Source organism: Puma concolor, chromosome D4, assembly GCF_028749965.1.
Source record: "Puma concolor isolate L17-30 chromosome D4, mPumCon1.1.hap2, whole genome shotgun sequence".
Lineage (NCBI taxonomy): Eukaryota > Metazoa > Chordata > Mammalia > Carnivora > Felidae > Puma > Puma concolor.
In genome coordinates this window covers 17,130,754-17,155,570 of record NC_141679.1, presented here as the reverse complement: position 1 = coordinate 17,155,570, position 24,817 = coordinate 17,130,754, and the positions used below count along the sequence as shown (strand labels likewise).

The window sequence follows — 24,817 nt, the reverse complement described above, 5'->3', positions numbered from 1 at the left end:
GCTCAACCGACTGAGCCACCCAGGCACCCCTTAAGTTTACTCTAAATAGCATTATCCATTATATTCTTCAGAATACCCTAATTAAAAGCCCATGTGAGAAATTTATTTTGAAATTAAGTGCTTTTTTTCAGCATAGAAGGTATTTTGTAAATATTTGTTAAATAAAGGCATGAATAAACACACACCTCTGGGGATGATTTCGCCTCTCCTTCTCAAAAAACAGGAACTACACAATTATTTGGACTTCACTTCTGTCCTATATGGAGCCCTTCCAGCCCTAGGATCTAAGTTTAAGGTAAGCATTTAACATAAAGAGATATTTAATGTGACAATCAATGGTGGTTTAGTATTATTAAATCAATTATTTAGAACTTTATATTTTCCAAAAGAAAAGAAAAAAACATGGAGAAAAATAGTATCGGCTGGATAAAAATAAGATTCCGTTAAGTCCCAAAACAGAGTGCAATAACTCAGCAAAGAGGAGATCATATTCATGAAAGCTGTCCTCCATTCTCCCAAACAAGATCCCTATTAATATGCCCCTTCCCTGTGTTTCCATAACACCTTATGTTAGAATAAGTGATTTGCTGGCCTGTGTCATTTGGGAGCAGGAACTTGGACCTGTTCAATTTCCCAGCACCACCTATTATACAGTATGAACTTCATAAATAATTACTAAATGAATACGTAAGAGAACAAATTCAAACAGTAGGAAGAAGTCTACAGACAGAAAAAAAAAAAAGAGGTCTTTCATGAAATAGATTTAGAAGGAATATCAAAATAGAAGGACTACCTATTTAAAATGTGATAACAACTCCATATCAGCACTACAGAACATTTATTTATTCATATTTTTAAAAATTTTTAATTATTTATTTATTTTTAAAGAGAGAGAGAAAGAGAGGGCAAGCAGGGGAGGGGCAGAGACAGAGGGAGACACAGAATCTGAAGCAGGCTCTAGGCTCTGAGCTGTCAGCACAGAGCCCAATGCGGGGCTGGAACTCACGAACCATGAGATCATAAAATGAGCCCAAGTCAGGTGCTTAACCGACTGAGCCACCCAGGTGCCCCGCTACTACAAGAACCTTTAAACATGGCTGCTGCCTACAAGAGCACCATTCAAAAAAGTGGTCTCCAAGATGCAACACAAGAGGACTATTTTAGAAGTTATTTACATTTTTGTCTTATTCTTTTTCATTCCTATTTTAATTTGTTCCATATATTACGTTTTATAATATAACAACTTAATAGGATACATATGCAACTTGTAATACACATATATTTATTGGGAATAAGTACTGAAAACCTTTTGCTGAATAGAATGTTAAGCATTATGAGGACGGGTGTTTATGTTTTATGAACAAGATATCCAAGTACCTAGCACAGTGCCTGCCTGGCACATAGGAGGCACTCAGTAATTATTTGTTGAATGGATGAATAAAAGAATGGAAACATGCACTGAAAAAGAAATCAGAAAGCCAGCCAACAGCACTGTCCAACAGAACTTCACACAACGATGGGTAAGTTCTACTTCTGTGCTAGTCACATATGGCGACAGAGCACTTGAAATGTGGCTAACGTGACTGAGAACTGATATTTAAACATTATGTAATTTTAATTAAGTTAAATTGCCACATATGGCATGGGGAACAATAGAGGTTTAGAATATCAAAAAAAATGGGAAATGACCCTAATGTCCATTAAGAAGGGATTACATAAATCGACTCTGATTCATCCTAAGAATACTGCAGACAGATCTGCAGACACTGACACAGCAGAGACCCTGCAAAATATTCAGTGACAAAAAGCAGGTTACAGAACAGTATACCGAATACTATTCCGTTCGTGTTGACAATATACACACGCACACGTACACCCCTTGAATAGTAGCACCAGCTATGGGGAACCTTCACCTTCTCCTTTATGTATACGGTTTATATTCATGACACTTAGCATGTATGACTTTTATAATCAACAAGAACAGTAAAGACACTTTCACGGCAGGCGGTGGGAGCCTGGGGAGGTGGGGCTGGCTATCATCCTTTCTCTTAAATGCCCTAATACAGAAGATCCCCTGCTCACATCCCCTGTCACTCAGCACGTTTGCAAGGAAACACTATTTTTTGCAGTCTGAATTCTAATGCCCCTCCTTCCCTGCTCGTCTAAGGGGAGGCTGATAGGCAGAAGCAAATACGAAACGTGTTTTCTTCTGGAGTTTTTCACACACCCCCGCAGCCCTGAGAAAGGAAACACGGAACGGAAGGAAGAGCTGCCAGGAGAAATACCTGTGGACCCTACTGTCTCTCTGAGAGGGGAGAGCGGTTATCTTGATGACTTCAAACTTTCCAAAGAGAAGTTATACAAGGAAGCAGTCCACTGGTGACCAAAATCAATAATGACAGAATGTTCTCATCCTTGGAGGGAATGGAAGCAACGAGATGAGCTATGGCTAACTGTGGAAACCAGATCCAATGTGAACTTAATGAGCTTACGTAAAATTCAACACCAACTAAAGAACCTGAAAAAAAATAAATTCTTGGGAGTGTGCCTAAGCCACTGAGTTTTGTTATCTTTTGTGATTGTCTTACTTAAAATGTTCCCAACTAAAAGGAAGTGGGAGATTTATTTGCATTTTGATTTATATTAAACATTGAACATCAAGCCAGTCTTTTACGTGGTTATACAAGGGAACATTCTCTCTGTGTAAAGCTGTACAAAACACTTTCACCTACATGATCCTGTTTATTGATGAATGTTGGGATGTTAGCCTCGTGGAGCTCCCTTTTAATCCATATATTATAAAAGTTCTGGGCCTTAATTTATTCAATTCTCAAACCTGAGTCAAACAGAAAAGAAACAATGCAAAAAAGCAAAAAAACAAAAAAAACAAAACAAAAATACCAGCCAGAGGATATGAAAGAATTGCATACAGATTAAAAAAAAAAAAAATGACTTTCATGGTTACAGTCTACCAACCCTGGTTAGTCTCTCAAGAGAATAATAATTAATGATATTTAATTCACTGAGCATTTTTACATATTTAATTCAACTGTTCTATAGGTGTACAGGTTCACACAGAATATTAAAGGACTCAGGGTATTCTGTGTTTCTATAGCACTGCCCTCACTGACACCTAAAAAAATAGTAATAAACATCTTAATAAATTATCAAGATAGGCACTGATCAATTCCAATTTTATTTATTCATTTTAATTTAAGTTTTTATTTATTTTTGAGAGAGAGACCAAAGATGAGTGAGGGAGGCACAGGAGAGAGGGAGACACAGAATCCAAAGTAGGCTACAAGCTCTAAGCTGTCAGCACGGTGCCTGACATGGGGCTCAAACTCGTGAACTATGAGATCATGACCTGAGCCAAAGTCAGACACTTAACTGACTGAGCTAACCAGGTATCCGAATTCCAAATATATTTAAAGAAGGCAGATTCACAAACATAAAATCGTGGTGTTCTTGGATTGGCAGGGAGGCAAAATCAGATGCCTTCTCCGGGCAGCACCCCCAACCTCGATCGGAAGGCTGGTTACACAAAACAAAGAGAGAAAGTGGAACCAGGAAGACTGTATGAATTACCTGGAATTCACCCTGAACTAAGACTGGAAAGAGGCCCGATCTTGTGTAAGATCCTTTCAGTGGATCTCACATGAACTAGCATGTGAATGGTATTTAGGATTTCAGTAGGGCTGGCCTCCTGATGCAAGCAAGATAAGCAGATTCCCATGTTTGCAGGCAGCAGCTGGGCCCTGCTGGCTTTTCACTTTGCCGGCCCCTCACCTTGCCAGGCACACCCTTCCTTTTTCTCTGCAACCCCACCCTGCCCCTACAGAGACAGGCTCAGTCCACCAGTCATCAGCCGGAACACTGTTTGCCTCCGGAGTGAGGGCTGAAACCCAGACTACAGCGAACGAATCCTTGTCCACAGCAGTGGAGGCAGATAGAGGGAAAGGGGATCTGGGAGGGGTCACGTACAGGCAACGGGTAAGAGACTTTTCTGTGTCTGAAGTCTCCCAACAGAATGCAGATGGGTGCACCTCTGTGGCCCTGAAAGAGCTCTTCGATGGACGTGGGGTGCACAAACTCAAACACACAGTTTCTATTCTAGTTTCTTCTCTGTTGGCGAAGGAGTGGAAGAGAAGCTTCTAGAGTGAGCCACAAAGACAGCATTAAAAAAAGGATCACTCACAGCAAAAGGACCAACTATTCAACATATCAGAACTTGGTTATCTGAAACAGAGGATCCATTTCATTTACATTCTGCTTAAAACCATCGCAAGGCCAGGGGCGCTGGGTGGCTCAGTCAGTTAGACATCCGACTCTTGATTTCTGCTCGGATCATGACCCCACAGTTCATGGGATGGAGCCCTGTGTTGGGCTCTGCATTGACAGTGTGGAGCCCGCTTGGGATCCTCTTTCTCTCTGCCCTCCCCTGCTCACTCACACACACACTTTCTCTCTCTCTCTCTCAAAAATTAAAATAAACTGAAAAAAAACGTTGGAAGGCCTAAGACCTTTTAGATGGACTTCATTTAAAACGGTTATAATAGGAGCACCTGGGTGGCTCAGACGGTTAAGCGTCCGACTCCGGCTCAGGTCATGATCTCACGGTCCATGGGTTCGAGCCCCGCGTCAGGCTCTGTGCTGACAGCTCAGAGCCTGGAGCCTGCTTCACATTCTGTGTCTCCCTTTCTCTGCCTCTCCCCCCGCTTGCTCTCTGTCTCTCTCAAAAATAAACATTTAAAAAATGTTTTTAAACAATAAAAAAAAATTAAATGGCTATGATAATGATTACATACCCACTGTGGTAGTTAACACTAAAAACGCTGGCAGTGCTAAGTGTTAAGAAGGATACAGAACAACTGGAATTCTCAGACAGTATCAGTGGGCGTGTAAACAGGTACAACTGCTGGAGAAAATTATTTGGCAGTAGCATTCATTCAGTTTTTGTAAGCCTTAACATACCTTTGAGATCTTACATGACATTTCTGGGAAAGGAAATTGGAAAACCCCTCCTCTCATCTTTTGTGGGGCTAAAATGCTGTCTACAAAAACGACCCCTCCCAGATGGTGTTACTATCCATCCCCAGAGTACAGTGAGTCTCAACATTTTTTTTAACTGCACACCATGAAACTAATTTCGTGGCTTTTAAAAATATTAAAACAGAAATGACCAGAGTACAGTGTGCGTGGCACAAATAATTATGGTTTTGTGTGTTTATTTCGTCGGGACTGGACAGATGGATGGAGAAAGTGATGTTTCGTTCAGAAATTTACCAAACACACCTTTTGGCATAATGCCAAGTGGCCAAATGTTAAAACCAAATACTTGCCAAAGCCAAATGCTGCTTTACGGAAGGGACTATTGGAAAGCAAGTATAAATCTGAAGTTCTATTCAAAAAATGTATTATGTTTACAATTTTATTGTCAAAAAATGGTAGATCCATTTTGAACATTTGATATAAAAGGGCAGGAACCGTAATTCCTCAGCACGATCCACAGCAGACTAATGAGAATTTGCAGAATTAATTTCTGCAAAATTAAATGGATGCTCTGAAAATCAGGTCTGTGTAAAAAAGCAAGACATTTTGGTGCCAAGACGGCCGCTGCCTGCGGTGATTCTGCCAGCAAGTTAGGAAGCTTTCCTTCCTCCCTAATGGAAACCGAGCGAGGTCAAGACTTAGGTGAAGACCCCTCATCTCCTGGACTTGAAGACTTGCTTAATGCCTGATGGTGCAATTTCACTGAAGCCTATCCCCCAGAGGAGACAGCAGTTTCCCCAAAATTATTAGCAACCGTCCTCTCTCAACACTTATTCTCAATCTATACCTATCATTTTTTAATATTTGTATCACTGGTTTTGGGCACATAAAATTCACAGCCTGACAATTACCCTTAATTTTTGCAATATTTTATTCTCCAATAAAAAAATATAGATGTTTATACTTTCAGTTGACTGAGTTTCCATATACAAAGCATAAAAGGGGACACTGCAAGAGTTACATACAGAGCGTTTACCTATTTTTCAAAGCAAATGTTATGATAATAAATCCCAAAGGTCTGCCTTGTTTGCGTCACTGGTGCCCCCACCCTGGTTGGACAGGAGGGCTACCTACGCAATGTACAATCCTTGTTCATGTACAAGTGCAAGTGTGCCAGAAACAACACCAAAGTCAGGCACCCCGCCTTTTGGCCAGTCGGCCGAGGCTGAATGGCAGTTTTAGGAAAAAATTTAAGGTGAATTCCTGTGTATCCCTATGGTCTAGTGTGTATGTGTGTGTACTTTTGTACGTTATCAGATCATTGGATAAAATACGTATCCTACTGAAGATCAAAGTCAAAAAAAAGTTTAAAAGTGACCACACTATCTGATCAAATGAGGGATCTGTACAGGACTCTCTAAAGAATGAATAATATTTCCTCTATTTTCAAAATTCAGCTCACATGTAAAAACTAATATTCTCCAATATGCCCCAGAGAGTTAGAACCGACACTGGAGCTTTTGAAAAGAAAGAGAAGGAAGAGAATTATTTGAATAGGGGAACATCATGGAAAAATAAGAATTTACCATATACACAGAGTTCTCACATTTGTCTAAGAGAATACAGGGAATATCACTTCTTAACTTATACTCTGTGGGTATGAAAAAACTGTCACCGCCTTCGAATACTCTCAGGGCAAATAAAAGTATTAATAGTATTTCTACTACACATATTTAAATTATTCCATTAAACATGCAGGATGAAACAGGATGTTTTCTGCTCAAAAACAAAACAGAGGGAGTGTACATGATAGTATCCAAGAGTCAAGGCCATCATTTCGCCTGCAGGGTAAGAGGAAACAGCTGTGCTCTGTTGGGCCAACACAGGCTCCCCTGGGCTTTGTGGATTCCAACGCCCATAAATGAGGTGGTTAGTTCAGAATAGCCTTCTTGGTAATGATCTCTAGGCATGTCATTCCATAAAAGCCCACTGCTCTTGAAGATAAAACACAGAGGCTATGATCCTTGCAAAGAAAATCATCGTGCGAGCACAACGTTTAAGTTTCCACCATAAAGGATGTTTCTTTCCTCGCACTTCCATTCTCGGATTCATTAAGTCAACTCCAATGAATTCTATTTGCATATATACCTTTAAAGGATATACTAATAAAAAAATATGAACATAATATTTTCATCTCTCCTCACACCAACACCACGTCAACCAATCCAGAAAAAAAAAAAAAAAAAAGCCACTGAAGAATTTGAAACGTGTCTTGATTTCAGCTGCAGGAATGCCAGACTCGTTAAAAACAGTAGCCAGTGTGTTTTCTGACAAGAGGGTTCTGTTTATTAACAGTGTGCCTTTCTTATCCATTTTTTCTTTTCCTTATACTTTTCAGGGCCTTTCAGCAAACTTGGTTACTTTTACATCTTCAGGAGCCATAGCTACTGGTTATTTTTCTTTCTTCTCCGCGGTATAGCATAAAAGTCCCAAAGAACAGGGTTCAAAATTTCAAAGGACACGCTCGTTGCCAACTATGTCTTGACTGGCTAAAAATTAGAGAGGAAGCAATGGCCCCCAAAGACCCTTCACTCCCAGACAAACCGCTTCCAAAGTCACTTTGAGGACCCCACAGGGAACTTAAGAGAAATCTTTATTTCAGACCTTGGAATTTAACTTAAAAAGGCGACACTGGTCATACTACTTTCTGCAAAAGGCAAGATGAATCCAAGGGCCGACCCATGACAGCAACAACAGTTATTGCATGACCCAGGAACTAAGAATGATTTTACTTTAAAAAAAATTTTTTTTTAATGTTTATTTTTGAGAGAGAGAGAGAGAGAGAGAGCGAGCACAAATGGGGGAGAAGGCAGACAGAGGGAAACACAGAATCCAAAGCAGACACCAGACTCTGAACTGTCAGCACAGAGACCAATGCAGGGCTTGAACTCACGAACCACGAGATCATAACCTGAGCTGAAGTCGGACACTTAACTGACTGAACCACCCGGGTGCCCCATAACGTTTTACATTTTTAATGGTTGGGGAGCAGGAGGATCGAAGGAATAATAATATTACAAGACACATGAAAATTATCTGAAATTTAAATTGCAGTGTCCGTAAGTAAAGTTTTATTGGAACAGAACCCATATATACATTCTGTTCTATGGCTGCTTTCACACTATGATGGCAGAGTTGAGCAGTTGCAACAGGAACCATCTGTGACCCACAAAGCCTAAAATATTTACTATGTGGATCTTTATGGAAGAAAGTCTGCCTACCCCTATCCTCTGGCCCCTATTCCTGTTAGTAACGAGCCAGACCACAGGAGCATTAGCCCCAGCAGGAAGGGTCCAAATCAGTCTCTCACAGACTCCACAAGCAGTGTGGGTTTCAGCCTCATCCTATGTGAAATGACTGGTTGTCTATACATCCAAGATTGAGACAGAAGATTCTCTAACACTAAAATCTTTCATCCAAAATGGAATTCCCCATCTAAACCCATGTTTATGGGACACTTACCAAGAACCAAGTACCATGCAAAGTGCTGATTTGCCACAACCCATTTAATCTTCAAAATAACCCTGGGCAGGGGGCGCCTGGGTGGTTCAGTCAGTTGGGCATCCAACACGATTTCGGCTTAGGTCACGATCTCATGGTTCATGAGTTCAAGCTCTGTGTTGGGCTTTGTGCTGACAGCGTGGAGCCTGCTTGGGATTTTCTCTCTGCCCCTCCCTCACTTGGGCCTTCTCTCTCTCTCTCACTCGCTCGCTCTCGCTCTCTCAAATAAACAAACTTAAAAAAAAATGCGGGGGTGCACCTGGGTGGCTCAGTCAGTTAAGTAACTAACTTCGGTTCAGGTTATGACCTCGCTGTTCATGAGTTGGAGCCCTGCATGGGGCTTATTGCTGTCGGCGCAAAGCCTGCTTCGGATCCTCAGCCCCCTTCTCTCTGCCCCTCTCCTGCTTGCATTCTCTCAAAAATAAATAAACATTAAAAAAAAAAAACTTTAAAAAAATCCTGGGAAATAAATACTTTATGTATGTAGCCTACTAATAGCTGGGGTAACTGAGGTTAGACAAGTAACTACTCCAAATCTACACAACTAGAAAGGGGCAGACATGGGGTTTAAACCCAGGGCTTCTGGCCTCAGGACTCTGGATGATGCCAGCAGGCTGGGATTAAGTGAGAATGAACAAGTCAATTTACGTAAAGGACTTAATGAAGTTCCTAAGGCATTTTATGCACCCACAAGTTTAGCCATTATCATTTATTACAAATTTTTAGCTGATGTGAGGGGTCATTCCTTGTGTCTTTATCATCATTGGCAAGGCCGTGAGGCCATTTACCCTAATCTTGCTCCCATACATAAGAGAATTTAACATTTATCACACCCCAGCAGAGAAATCTTCACATTTTGTTAAGCAAATAAAGTATAATACGTAATATTACATCTCTGAAGGGCTATTAAAGAATTAAATGTAAGTTTTAAGTTGTCGTTTTTGAAACCTATAGCTACTGTCTTTAATCTATGCAAGGTGCCATGATAAAATACGACAATCTGGGTAGTTTACACAGACGTTAATTTCTCACAGCTCTGGAGGCTGGGCAGTCTCGGATGAAGATACGAGCCAATCTGGTTTCTGGTGAGAACCCTCTTCCTCACATGTACATGGCTGCCTTCCCACCGTGTGTCCACACGGCCTTAGTATGCAGAAGTATATACAGAGAGATTCTCCCTTCTTAGAAAACCACTAATCCCACCATGTGGGCCCCATCCTCATGACTGACTCTAACCCTAAATGCTTCCCCAAGGCCCATCTCCAAATACCACCACACAGGGGGTATGAGTTCTGGGGGAACATAAACACTGAGCTCACAACAGCTATGAATATAGGATTATAAAAGAGACAGAAATGCATGAACATGTAAATGTACCCACGTGGGAATAGAGATTCAACAGTAAAAACAATAAAAAGGTTTATAGCGACCTTTAAAAATCAGCTTTTGGGGAATAGGCTTATACAAAAAGTGCTGGTTTGATGGTAATATTACCTACACAATCGATGCATGGAAGAAACAGTAGAAAAAAACAACATCAAAATGCTAACAGTTACTCTGGGTGGTGCCACTATGAGCCAGGTTTATTTTCTTCCTTTATTTTCTAAATTGTCCACAAAGAATGAGAATCCCACATACAATCAGGAAAACATGGTTTCTTCCAATGCCCTATTGAAGCACAACTCATGTTATATGTACTCTGTCGGCAGAGGTGGTCTCTTTTTTTTATTAGTTTATTTATTTTTGAGAGAGGGAGAGAGAGTAGGGAGGGGCAGAAAGGGACAGAGACCATCCCAAGCAGGCTCCCTGCTGTCAGCACAGATCCCAACATGGGGGTTGGACTCACAAACCATGAGATCATGACCTCAGCTGAAATCAAGAGTCAGATGCTAACGGTCTAAGCCACCCTGGTGCCCCAACAGAGTATTTTTTAATATTGAGTCCTGTTTGCCTCCTTGATCTCACCACACACACACACACACCACACACACTGAGTCAGTGAGATAAGCAACCACGATGCCGAGGGTGACACGTAAGTCACACTGACGGTGGGAGACCTGTAGGTCAGTGCAGCCTGTACAAGAGGTGGCATGCACTTTGTCTCTGGAAAGATAAGAGGAGTTGCCAATGAAAGAGGAGCAGGGCAGACCCAGAATTCGGAGCCTGTATGCAGACAGAGGCCTGGAGGCCAGGCAGGGGGGAGGAGGAAAGTCATGGAAATCCGTGGGACTGAGCCCGGCAGGAGAGATACTTGCTGCCTGGAGACATAAGCACAGACTGGGCAGAGATGTCTCAAATGTCTCCAAGACCCACATTAAGAAATATGTTGCACAGCGGGACTCAGGAAACACACATACACACACTCACCCCTAAAACACAGCTTCCAAAAAAAAAAAAAAACCAACTTATCCTTACTTTGACTGATTCTCTCTGGTATCTTCTATTCTTGCTCTATTCTCTTTCCTTCCTTCTTATCAAGATGCTAGTCATCGCACACTACACAGGCTTTGTGACCTACCACTGGGTCACCACTCAGTCTGAAAATACACCAGGCCGGAGCCTTTAACATATGAATGTGTGTAACCAGTGTCCAGGGGCCAAATGGAAATTCATTCAGATTTAGATATCTGGTAATCTTGGCAATAATGAAGCGCTCTGAGATTATAAAATATTAAAAATGGCCTTAGAAATTATTTTTATTTCAAGAAAAAAATTTTTTTTTCATTTTGAGCAAATAATAAGTGGACAAGCTTAAAATTCAGACTTCATGAATGCCCAATTCATTGGAAAACTACAATTGTACTCAGGAGATAAAAAGTTGCCAGAACAACAATAAAGGCCTTGGTCTTAGCCCTCTATAAAGACCCATGCTAGTGGGGCACCCGGGTGGCTCAGTTGGTTGAGAGTCCAACTTCGGCTCAGGTCATGATCTCACGGTTTGTGGGTTCGAGCCCCATGTCAGGCTCACTGCTGTCAGCCTGTCAGCATGGAACCTGCTTCAGATTCTCTGTCTCCCTCTCTCTGCCCCTCCCCACTTGTGCTTTCCCCAAAAATATTATTAAAAAAAAAAGACTCGGGGCGCCTTGGTGGCTCAGTTGGTTGCGAGTCCAACTTTGGCTCAGGTCATGATCTCACGGTTTGTGGGTTCAAGCCCCGCCCCATGTCAGGCTCTGTGCTGACAGCTCAGAGCCTGAAGCCTGCTTGGGATTCTGTGTCTCCTTCTCTCTCTGCCCCTCCCCCGGTCCTGTTCTCTGTCCCTCTCTCTGTCTCAAAAATAAACATTAAAAAAAAATCCATGCTAGCAAGACAACATGATGATAAAAATGTCTCCTTTACTTAAAAGGCCCCTTTAAAACCTAATATAAAGACAAAGATACACACTGTATCTAAGAACAAAAAAAGAAAATTTCTAGAGACATAGACCGAACTTAAGCAAGGTGTTCACTTGAAGCTTACCTGATGGCCACACAGGGGCCAGATCTGTAGCTGAGGGCATTTTACTACTTCTAACACCAGAACTCTCATATAACAATACAAACTCTGGATGAATGGGAAACATTATCAAACACAGCAGGAGAAACTAATGAGAGGGCAATGACTGGCAATACCCCTGAAACTGAGCTCCTCTCCATTCAGAAAACAAAAGGACTCAAATTTTCTTCTGCAGCACAGACACGAGACTCTGCCAAAGCCCATATTCAAAATTACAACAGAACCCAAGACAGGAGAGTGGGTTCAGAGAGGCCATCTGTAGGAAATCAACAAGATGTCTAAGACACTCATTTCTTCCAAGATCATCTACTTACTAATACAACAACCTTTAAGCTGGAAATTACTCCCTAGTTGCATCCTCTGTCAAGACAGACAACGGTGCTCCTTCACACGGTTTACTACCTTTTCCTGAGGGTCTGGTTCCTATCCTGAAAGTGGTAAGCCTCGCGGGGCCTGGTGGCCCTAACACCTTCTGGCCATTCCAGGGCCACACCTTGGCAGCTCACTGAAGGTTCAGCCCAGGCAGGGAGGATGCCCCAGGCGATCAGTTCCTTCTCCCAACTTGCCTAGTCCCTTAAGTCTAGACGGTTTACGAAAAGGAGGGTTGAGACAGAGCTCTGGAGGCCTGGAAAGACCCCAGGAATCCAAGTGGCTCCCAGAAAAGGGAGAATGTTAACCCAAAGAAATGCTCAGGTATTTTCCCACACCAGATCAGATGCTCGTAGGAGGAAGGAGAATGGGGTTGGATTTCCCCTAGAGAGTGGTAAGGCCAGACAAGTGAAAAGCTGTGGTTTTCTGGGGCTGTAATTAAAATAGGGTAATTACAGGATCGTTCTGATGAAAATCTCCCTTCTACTCAAGGCCTGGGCAGGAGCTATGACAGCACACTCCTGAGGGTCTTGTACTTACATTCGGCGGCTAAAACCTCAGCCACTCCAAGGCCTAGGGTACCTTTCACACCCATTCCTGAGGCTGCAAAGTGCTCGTGGATTTGTGTGTGTGTGTGTGTGTGTGTGTGTGTGTGTTGTTAACTCCTTTTCATTCATGGATGCCCAGACGATCATTTATCATTTTATGAACACGGGGTCATCGGCTGAGGGAAGGCAGGGGATGGAGACATTGGAATTTGCCCTAAAATGTCTAGGAATACAGCCCCTCCTAAATCCTTGAGCCTGAAGAAACACTTGCTGTTTACAATGTGGATGGGATGACAGTGAAAACAACCCCAGTTCACAGGGACAGAAGAGGGAAAGTTCTGTGCTCTCTTGGATGGTGGCTTCCCACCGACATGCAGTGGGTTGTGTAAATTGCAGGCTTTCATAATAATTACTAGGAGTTCGCTCTCCTTCAGTACCCACTGTCCAGCTACAGAAGTAACCTGCCTTCTCTCATCATCTGGTCTAACAAACTCCAGTTTCTTTACCTATGGTCTTAAGACATTTAGTAGAGACTTAATACTCAACTTCTAACTACGAACAATTTTTTTTAGTTCTAAAATTAGAGCAATAACATTTATTCTGATCAGAATACAATGTACAATGTACAATGTTATGTTCTTAAATTTATCATTATATCCCTAGGAGTATATAAATATTATTTTCTTTAAAAACAAACAAACAAACAAGGGGTGCCTGGATGGCTCAGTTGGTTGGGCGACCAACTTTGGCTCACGAGTTCGAGCCCCACGTCGGGCTCTGTGCTGACAGCTCAGAGCCTGGAGCCTACTTCAGATTCTGTGTCTCCCCCTCTCTCTATCCCTCCCCTGTTCACGCTCTGTCTCTCTGTCTCTCAATAATAAACGTTAAAAAAAAATTAAAACAAACAAACAAGGTGGCTTCTGGGGTTTTTTAAATATTTTTTTATGTTTTTATTTTATTTTTGAGAGAGAGTGCGAGACAGAGTGAGAGAGAGAGGGAGGCACAGATCCAAAGCAGGCTCCAAGCTCTGAGCTGTCAGCACAGAGCCTGACGTGGGGCTTGAACTCACGAGCCATGAGATCATGACCTGAGCTGAAGCCGGACGCTTAACCAACTGAGCCACCCAGGCACCCCAGCTTCTGGTTTCTGTGTGAGCCCTACGTAACTTACAAAGTGACAGGTGGACTGAGAACCACTCTCTTGGTAGGGAACAAGTGTCTCTCTTCTGAAGAGAAGCACTGAAAACCCTCCTTCCTGGAATGAAATTTGAGAACTGCTACAAAGCAAGGTCTGAACTTGAATTCACGGCTTAAAATTGTCACCTCCAAAACAGACAGGAAAAAACAAGATGGGAGAACAATATTTTGCACAGAGACTTAATTTCAAAAAACTAGCAGTATATTCTTAAATCTCAAATCTACAGAGTTGATGTCACTGAGTTATAATTGACTTTATACATTTTTCAAACATAAAAGTCCCAAGAGCCATTCAGGAATGACAATTTTTTTTTTTTTTTTTTTTTGCCACTGGAATGTCATTGGACACATTTCTGCAGGGCCACCCTGATGCTGTATGCCTGTAGGCAACTGAGGGAAAAAAAAAAGAAAAAAAAACAGTAACAAAAACAAACTCCACTGTCCTATGTAGCTAGAGTCTAAGTGAAATCAGATCAGGTCTAATTGAGAATATATTATGTCTCCACCCAAACCCTCTTCCCATCCTTTCCCCTCTCTCTGTCATGGAAATCTGGACTTAGGAAAAAGTCCTTCAAGTATTTAATGCTTCCATCTGTGGGCAATCGTCTGGCCCTGAGCATTGGAAGCAGCAACGCAGTGGGTAGAGGACCACTGAAAATGTCCCATGGCTCCAGAAGAAGCACAGAATGAAATGATGTAGAAACCTGCGGGATTATTTGAAAAGTTAGTCTCAGGCAATGAACACTTAGAAGCAAATGAAGAAACCTAGGACCAGAATGGGTGTGGTCTCACTCATCAAGGCGACCCAGCAAGTCAATAAAAGAATGGGGGCCAGAACTGTATTTCCAAACTAATGTCCATTTTCCATTACTATATTCTTTTTTTTAATGTTTATTTATTTATTTGCGGGGGGGGGGGGGGGTACATAACCGGGGGAGGGGCAGAGAGACAGAGACAGAGAATCCCAAGCAGGCTCCACGCTGTCAGCACAGAGCCTGATGCAGGGCTCAGTCCCACGAACCAGGAGATCACGACCAGAACAGAAACCACGAGTGGGACACTTAACCAACTGAGCCAACTGAGCCACCCAGGCACCCATTACTGTATTCTGCCTCCGCCTCCTCCAAATCACAGCTTGGTCTTATATCACCCTATGAGCCTGTCTTCATGCCTGAAGTCCTACCATTAGAGTGGCTCATTTAAAAAGGTAGTTCTTTTCGGGAATCTTGTGTTTAGCTTATCTTATTCTTTAATGTAAATACCTTTGGGAAGGCGATGTTGATAAATCAGTGATTTATTTAACACTGCAGATCAATTTGTTCACCAGATGTGAATCAGTGACTTTGTTCCCAGAACCCTGGGGAATTAAAGAGTAGAAGGAACCAAGTTCCAGGTGACTTCAGAGGAAAACTTCAGTCTTCAGCGAGATACTCTTGGAAGGCTCTCTGGACATGTGGCCCTGACTCCTTGAGGTACAATAATGAGAGCTTAACCAACAGCTAGTTGGCTGTGACATTCAGGTCTGCCAAAGGTTAGTTCTGGAAAATGAAGGCAGACCAAGGGGAAATCCATTCAAGAGTAGACACGGACCCACACTAATCTTAGGGTCATAGTACGTCGGAAAGACACAGGTGTGTTAGCCAGAGGTCCAAGTGATATGGAGCAGGTATCCTAAGCAGGGAAAAAGCAGGCCAATGACAAGGACTCAGGGCAAACTAGGAAGCAGATTTCCTGTGCCAGTAAACAAAAAAGTGCTAGACCAGATGTCAAGACACCAAGAGACCTGGTACCAACCAAAAATCAGAAAGTGGGCCGGAGCCCACTGTGGAGAACAGAGCTCCTTACCAAGCCAGCGTCAAGTCCTAGGCACCCTTTAGAGCCCCAATACTTAGGTACAGAATTGGCCCTCGAGAGTAGGAAGGCATTAAGCAAGTACTAGAAGTAAGCCTGTCGATGTGACAGGCTCCCTGAAAGAGGAAGTGGACAGTCACCCCTAAGCAGTGACTCCTACTTCACGGTTCAGCAGTTCATAGGCCCAGGTTCTGGTCGGCAGCTGCTTGTGTGACTCATATTTAGAACCTGAGTGCAGAGGAATAAAAGGGAATGACTTATTCCTTAACAGAAGAATAAGGCTGAGAACAATGTCAAGTTTGACACAGTATTAAGAAAATGAACTTTGGGGGCACCTAGGTGGCTCAGTCAGTTAAGCATCCTACTCTTGATTTTGGCTCAGGTCACGATCTCACAGTTGGCGAGTTCGAGCCCTGCGATGGGCTCCATGCTGATGGTAAAGAGCCTGCTCGGGATTCTCTCTCTCCCTCTCCCTCTCCCTCTGCCCCTCCCCTCCTCTCTCTCTCTTTCTCTCTCTCAAAACAAACTTTATTTTTAATTTTTTTTTTAACATTTATTTATTTATTTATTTTATTATTTTTTTTTTTTAACGTTTATTTATTTTTGGGACAGAGAGAGACAGAGCATGAACGGGGGAGGGGCAGAGAGAGAGGGAGACACAGAATCGGAAACAAGCTCCAGGCTCTGAGCCGTCAGCCCAGAGCCTGACGCGGGGCTCGAACTCACGGACCGCGAGATCGTGACCTGGCTGAAGTCGGACGCTTAACCGACTGCGCCACCCAGGCGCCCCAACATTTATTTATTTTTGAGACAGAGAGAGACAGAGCATGAACGGAGGAGGGGCAGACAGAGGGAGACACAGAATCTGAAACAGGCTCCAGGCTCTGAGCGGTCAGCACAGAGCCTGACGCGGGGCTCAAACTCATGGACCACGAGATCATGACCTAAGCCGAAGTTGGCGGCTCAACCGACTGAGCCACCCAGGTGCCCCTCAAAACAAACTTTAAAAAACAAAAATAAAGAAAATGAACTTTGGACGGACAGGTTTCTGTTGCAATGAGTGTTTCACAGCCAGTTTCCTGCCTAAAAAACCAGCAAGAATACCTTCTGTTTAGGTCCTCCCAGGGCCACAGTCGACAAGCTTGTGCTGACTCATCAAAACAACAGGCCCAAAAAGCAGCCGCAAAATCCTGTAAACCTGGGTAAGCAACATTTTAGACACACAAGAGTCTGGTTTTGTCAAGCAAGGGAATCTAAGATACTCTGTGGTCTGAGATGCCCGCCAGATGTGACAAAAGGCCAGGGGCTTCGCCCGGGCTGGCCGCCCCCACCCATGCTCGGGTTGCTAGGACTCGGAGGCGGGTCCCCCCAAGGCATGGGTCGGATTAGGAGGTTTCTGGAAGACCCAGCCACTCCAGAATACTCGCCAGGTGGAAGTCATTTCTTTGTCTCATGCAAGTGAGTCGATTCAAATGTCTCCTGTTAGCTGAGGGAATCCCTTAATAGAATCCATGACTTTATCAGAACCAAGCAAAATCCCCGGGTCAAAGGATGGCACAGAGACTTCAAGGCTGCCTTCAGAGCCTTGTAAGGGGGCCTGAGACAGACCCTCCAGCAGGAGAATAAACTGAGTTGGGTCTCTAGAGTCTTCCTTAACTTGAATTCAAATTGCCTCAGGCTCCCTGGAAATCCAGCGCCCCAGACTAGGAAAGGACCACGTTCAGTGCATTCTTTGGTCCCAAGAATATTAAACCAAAGTAGTCTATCAAGTTCTAAGAGATGCTAATGAGTTTTTAAATCCCATGTGAATCAAATCCACAAATACAAAACTCTCCCCCAAGTCCTACGCCAAGAGTAGGGTGAGGAATTTGCCTTGTGATTTTCTAAAAATTCTACAGATGCCCAAGCATAAAGTGGGAAGTGACTAGCAAGAATTCATTAAGAGGAAGTGGCCACCACAGTCCTACCAGCGACTTAAGTGACTTTAAGCTGTGACCCTCTTTAACATTTGGCTGCACCCCAAACGCCCACAGCCATTGTTAACATCCTGACAAACAGACAAGCAGATACGCGCGCACAGGGCTGACACGCGGACAGTCTCACTTTCTGCAGGGAGCAGTACTGTTTTCCACAATCTGTTACTCCAGCCCGACGGCTTTCTCTTTAATTCGGAACAAATTTCTCCAGTTCACAGCTCCATGTGTCCAGACCAAGTCCCCTGGCTTCTCTGAGAGAGGGGAGCTCAGCTTCAAGCAGTCAGGCAAACCGAGATTGGAGGACATACCAAGTTATCTCATTGTGCCCGAGTCAAATGACATTTCCGGCTTTTTCTGCCTGGCAAACTCTTACTCAGCATTCAAGACTCTGCTTAAATTTCCCCCCTTAGGTGACACACCCCAAGCGTCCTCAAAATTCTCTGCTTTGGACTTCCCAGCCCTTTGATTCCTGTCTCCTATCCTGTGCACTGAAATTTTTCTGTTTAAGGCATGAGCACACATTTTTGGTAGGAAGGTAAACTGGTAAAACCTTTTTGGAGAGCATTTCGGAAATGTCTATGAAAATGACGATGCACATACGCTCTGATTCAACAATCAGACCCCCAGGACTTTCTCTTGCAGATCAACTCACACCAAGTAAGCAGCCAGGCTGTTGTAACTATGTAAATGTGGAAACAATCTAAAAGTGCATTCTAATCTACTGTGCAACCATCTAACGTGGGTCTGGGTAGATACAGTGGAATATCACGTGATCGTTCAAAAGAACCAGGGAGCTCTCTCTATACTGTTATCTTTAAGTTTTTCCCCAAACTCCTTCAATATTTTTGATCGTCTTTTTTTCCCCAGCTTTACTGAAGTATGACTGACAAACTGATACAAAATCTTGATGTGACGGCTCACATTAGCCCACTGAAAGACGTTTCTCTGTCCCTCTCCCTCTCTCCTTCTCTCTCTAGGTCTCTCGTGTGTTTTGTCTTCCCCTGAGCATTAAACAACGGAGTACAACTTTGGCAATGGTTTTCACCGGACATGAAGTATGAGGTGAAGGGCGTCAGAATATGCCACTCCAAAGGAGGCCACTTTGGTATAAGAAGTAGTTTGAGCTGAAGGCAATTGAGAAAAAATAGACACAGCCTCTCTGCCTCTGAAGCCTCTCTTCCTTCTCCCCATCTGCCTAAAAGCAGGGCATAAATTTCCTTCATGAAGGAGTTCTCCCCCCATACAAGAAAGAAAACTTTTATTATCAGAGGTGGAGATGACGGGTAGTTGTGTCTACACAAAAAAACCTTACTAAAATAATCCTTATCTTCGATTACTTCCCTATATATTTACCTTTCCATAATTTACTGCCCCTAGAAACCAAAACCCCTCTTTCCTTTGTCTAGTCATTTCTCCACGATGTATCATGCTTCCAAAATGGCACATAAGCTTTCAAATCAACCCCTTCTTTGGATTGTCACCTCTTTTGTGTATAGCCCCTGTGCAGGTAAAACTGAAAACATCAAATAAACTTGTATGCCTTTTCTTCCTGTTAATCCGATTTTGTATTAGCTTAATTTGCAGGACACAGAACATAAGAAGGTAGAGGGAAGATTTTTTTCCTCCCCTACACAGGTGTGTCAGAAAAGCTCACTGCACTGGTGACACTGGAGTCAAGCTGTGTGAATGCTGGAACACAAGACTGTTTCCAGAAATAGTACCAATGGATACTGCCTCCAGCCTTTGCTGCTTTATAGTGTAGCTAGAAGATGTTCCCAACCACAGCCCACTCCACCTTCTTCCGGACAAGGACTTTATGATGTATCTAGACTTTTTATGTATTTGCCATGAATAAAAAGTTTAGCTGCTGCAAAGTTACAAGGAAATAAAAGGTTATTCTACTCTCAAAAAGTATCTCAGAGTCTAATACAGAAGCATTGAAAGAGGGGAGTTATACAACACAAATGCAAATAACACAACTGCCTAAGTCAATAGAGGTGGCTGCCTGAAACAAAAGCCAGTCCTTGGGGCGCCTGGGTGGCTCAGTGGGTTAAGTGTCCGACTTCAGCTCAGGTCATGATCTCGCAGTCCGTGAGTTCGAGCCCCGCGTCGGGCTCTGTGCTGACAGCTCAGAGCCTGGGGCCTGCCTTGGACTCTGTGTCCCCCCTCTCTCTCTGCCCCTCCCCTACACACGCTTTGCTTTGCTCTGTCTCTCAAAAATAAATAAATGTGAAAACAAATTAAAAAACAAAAACAAAAAAGCCAATCTAATAGATCCTCATAGATTTCTCTGTCCAAAAGACATAGCTTGGACTTAAGGCCAGTGTGCCATTCTCAGGTCAAACCAAAACACCACTTCCTAGATCTGAGACCTTTAAGTGGCTCAGTTGACTTAAGTCCCACTTCACCCATAAAATGGGGATATTAGGACCCACCTCATAGGGAAGTTAGAATAATTAAATGAGATAGAACACATAAAATGCTTTGCATAGTACCGGATACTTAGGGCCAAATAAATGTTAGCTGTTATTATCATCATCATAATCATCCTTCTGGAAGTTTCAGAATGTTTTCCAAACTTTATTCTGCCACCAGGCATAAATGCAGCATCAAGTTTATGAAGGAAACTATCCAAGTGCACATTTCTAGCCAACCCCATCTCACCGTTGATGAATTTATTTATTCAGAGGGGAAAAAAAATACACAAAAGTTCCGATCATTTTAGATGAAGACCTTTTTCCTCTCAACAGTGTTACATAAGCAGCATATGTGTGACATCTTTGAAGTTTATGTTTTTATTGTAAATACAAAAGAACCCCAAATACTGACATTTCCTTTTTCAAAGTCCCACGAATGTATTTTCATAAGACACATAAAATATTTACGCTGTTTTATTTCCACCACCAAGATCAATAAGCCATTTAAAAGAACTGGTCAAGGTCAGACATCAGGCTTCCAACTACAGTGGAGGGTTATCAAACCGGCTTAGAAAGAGACGATTCTAGTTCAAATCTCATTCAATATCCTTTGGCCCATCTTTACAGAATAAAGTCTCAGAATAAAGTCTTTTTTTAAAAAAGGTCTTTGTGAGAATACAAGCTGTCCTCTACACTCTGAGAAGCCAGGTGGCTTCACCCTAATTGATCAGCAAGGCTTGGGAGGGCGGCTGAAAAGAACAAAAAGTGCTGTATTTATAAAACTGAGAGGCTACATTGGTCCCAAAGAAGGAGGGGGGTCCCATAGAGAATAAGCTAAAGACTATTAAGTCATGACTAAAAACCATATTAGACGGTGGCCCATCTGATAATTAGAGGGGAGAGTTTCAACGACAGACCTTGAGTGGCCAAAAGTGACCCTATAAAAAGAAATCAGTAAGAAAGGAAAAGTCAAAATGTGACAATTGATTTTTCTTTTTTTTAATGTTTATTTATTTTTGAGAGAGAGAGAGAGAGAGAGAGAGAGAGAGAGAGAGAGAGACAGAGGGATAGAGTGCAAGTGGGGGAGGGGCAGAGAGCAAGGGAGACACAGAATCTGAAGCAGGTTCCAGGCTCTGAGCTGTGGGCACAGAGCCCAATGTGGGGCTGGAACTCACAAACCGTGAGATCATGACCTGAGCCTAAGACGGACACTTAATCGACTGAGCCACCCAGGCGCCCTGACAACTGATTTTCAAGCAGACTGTAAATGATAATTTACTGACTGTAGGAAATCAGCCAATCAACAGCAAACCACTTAAAATTGAAACTGAGACACACTTCTGAGGATAACTGTGCTTTCTTTTTTGAATAAAATAGATTTGGAAAATCCTGAGAACAGTGATTATCACTAGATAGGCAGGGATGGTATTTCTATGTTTACATATTGTTTTTCTATATGTATTTCCTAAATTTTCTACAATAAAAAATATATATTTTGAGGCTTGGAGAAAAAAAGAGGTAGAAAAAACATATTACTTTTATTTTTAATACCAAGATTTTTCTTAACAAAATGGGTAAGATCAGCCATCCAATTACAGATATAGGTTAATCTAAGATATTGTCTAAGATACAGAAATTTGCCCCATCAGGCTCAACACCTCCATGGGCGAGACTTTATTTTATCGTTCCTTGGAACCCCAATATCTAGCATGAGGCCTAAAAGATTAGCTGCATATATTAAGAAATGTTTAGCAAATGAATTTTGGATGTGGCTGCAAACCCACACTCTGGTGTAACCCGAGGAAGGTACGAAAGACAATGGTCCCCTTATGGGACATATGCCAATCATCCCAATAGGTATATTACTGACATTATAGCTTAATGTCTCTTGCTACTAAAAGCTTCCATGAAGGCCTATGTGCTCCCTCACCTAGCTCCCCTCCTTTTGGCACTGCGTGTGGACTTGAACCATGCTGTTTTGCTGGGGTCTTGTTCTGCAGGAAGCTACAGGGACTACTACCATGATAGAGACCATCTTATAGAGAGGTCCGGTTCACTCCAACACTTTGAAAGAACCCATGGGAAGTTTATCTCAGATCTCAGGGTCATTAAAGTAACTCTCCTCAGAGCAAGTAATACATTTTAATTTTACGATGAGTAGGAATCTTATAATTGATCTTTTATCTTTATGCCGGAAGCTGAGAGCCAAATCTATGGCCATCTTTTAGAAACCCGGGAGGACCTTGGGACATGCATGTCTGTAAGCTAACCTTTCCTCTGGTTTCCTCTTATTCTTCTTCCCTCCTCCTACATGGCCCTTTCTTGCCTTCTTAACATCTGGGATGAGGCAGGGTATAAACAAATCAAGAAGCCAAAAATTAAATGCACCCCCCCACCCCTAATTTCAAGCTGCTCCAGACATTTTTCACCCATGCATCTTGCCTGCAGGACAAGAGTGTAGAGCTCAACACCACTCTCCTCACTGCTGTTGGCCAGGGGGTGACCTTTATATGCCATCTGTGATCCGAAAATCTGACTGAGGACCAGAGGCACTTTCCTTTCCACTCCCACCCACCAGCTCTAACATACACAAGACCATGCATGTGAATGGTGCACGGTGACGTTAAGGCAGAACAGCATTATGAGTAAGAAACGCAGATTCTGAAACCAGAGGGACCTCAGTGCTAATCCTGCCTGCTCCGCTCTACCGGCTACTGACCTTGGGCAAGTTACTTAACCTCTCTGTGCCTTGCCTTAATTTCCTCGCCTGTGCAATGGGAACAATAATGGCACTGACCCAACAGGGTTGTTGTGAGAAGTAAATGAGTTAATACATGTAAAGTGATTAGATCAGTGCCTGGCACTCAGTACGTGCGTGCCACTACTCTAATGGGACAGTTTTGTTTTCCATTAAGCCAGGCCATGCGATGTCTCAACTCTGATTGAAAGTAGAATGTCTCACTGTAAATGAGTAAACTCACAAACTGATTTCTGTGGTCACCTTGAGTTCGGATCTCATTTAAAAATCAGCGTGGAGTCAAAGCTCTTTCAAACATTTGCTTTCTGATTTGCTGAAGAGAAGGAGAATGCAGCAATGTCCAACAACAAAACAGTTTGTGGGAGTGTATCCCCAACGGTAACAGTGCGATCCTTCCATCAGACCTGAGTATGCCCGACTACTCATGCACACCCTTGCACATCGCAGTCAATGCTTTTCCAGCTGCAGCACAGACATCACTTGAAGGTCTAGAGAAATGAAAAAGTTCATGGACTTCTCAGGACATTCTTTAAAATAAAGTACTTTGTTTGGCGATCAAAGAAGAACAACAAGGCTTTGTTGGATACTTGAGGTCCTGATTTACATCTCATTTTAGAAAGCTGCTACCTCCTACACGTGCTCTTAAAATGCAAACTCCTCATCAGATTCCACTTATGAAGAAACACAGAACCCAGCACTAGCCCCGCCCCATCTTTGCTTACAGCAAAGCCAAAGTCCCAGCAACTTCCTTCACACCCAGCCCACCAAAAAATTTAAGTCCTCGGTGAATGACTGTCACAGATATGAGTTTGTACATAATCTTCAAATAAAATGACTTGAAACTGCCACAGTATGATGGCAAAGAAAGAAAACTAGATAACCATGAAAGGTGTAGTACTTGCAACCAAGGTTACTTCTAAATTTCATGTGAAAGGACACATTCCAGCTCCTGCTATACTGAAGTTACAGGAGACTGGAAGAAACAACCCGAGAGTGTATCAGGGCCATTTATCTTCCATTTCCTACGTTTCCCGTAATTACTCACCAAATGAATGCACGAGTTTGTTACAGTACTGAATTGAAATACGTCAGCCCCTTTCACATTCTCCTTTCTCCATATCACAGAAAATATTCTAAGAATAGAATCAAAAATGAACAGGGACTGTAGGCCAAGAACACTGCTTGGAGGAATTTAGTAATCTCACCCTCTCCAGCTTAAACCCCGCAAATTCATTGGGGGAGAGGAGGCAGAGGACTTGCACAGCACGATAAAGTGACACTCCCGAATTGCAACAGCCGAGATTACTCTGCCGCAGCCTAGATTCTCCTCGCCACGAGCTAGAGTACAGAGTTTTCTAAATGCTTTCCCCAAGATCCCGAGGTCAGTTTCAAAAGCGGCTCCTCTCAAAAGTCCCAAAGGACACTCGCTCACCCACCCCACCCTGCAAGCAGAGCACTTCCCGTTCGCTCTGGCCGGTCAAGAACTCTAATTTGACAGTGACACACACTGAAAAAAAAGAGGAAGTGGCTAAAAGACCATTGCAAGGCATAGATACATATATGTATTTCTTTAAGAGGGACAAGATCCCTGTCTTCCAGTGAAGCTTCAATGGGAAGTAGCCATCACACCCACTAGAAAGTTGCAGCGAATGATAAT

At 42.8% G+C, this 24,817-nt stretch overlaps 1 protein-coding gene across 1 annotated transcript in view; it reads right to left on the bottom strand.

Moving 5' to 3' along the window:
• The window catches only part of OSTF1 (osteoclast stimulating factor 1), a 57,856-nt gene that overhangs the window by 32,666 nt on the left and 373 nt on the right, over window positions 1-24,817 (bottom strand). The gene's annotated exons all lie outside the window — the stretch shown is intronic.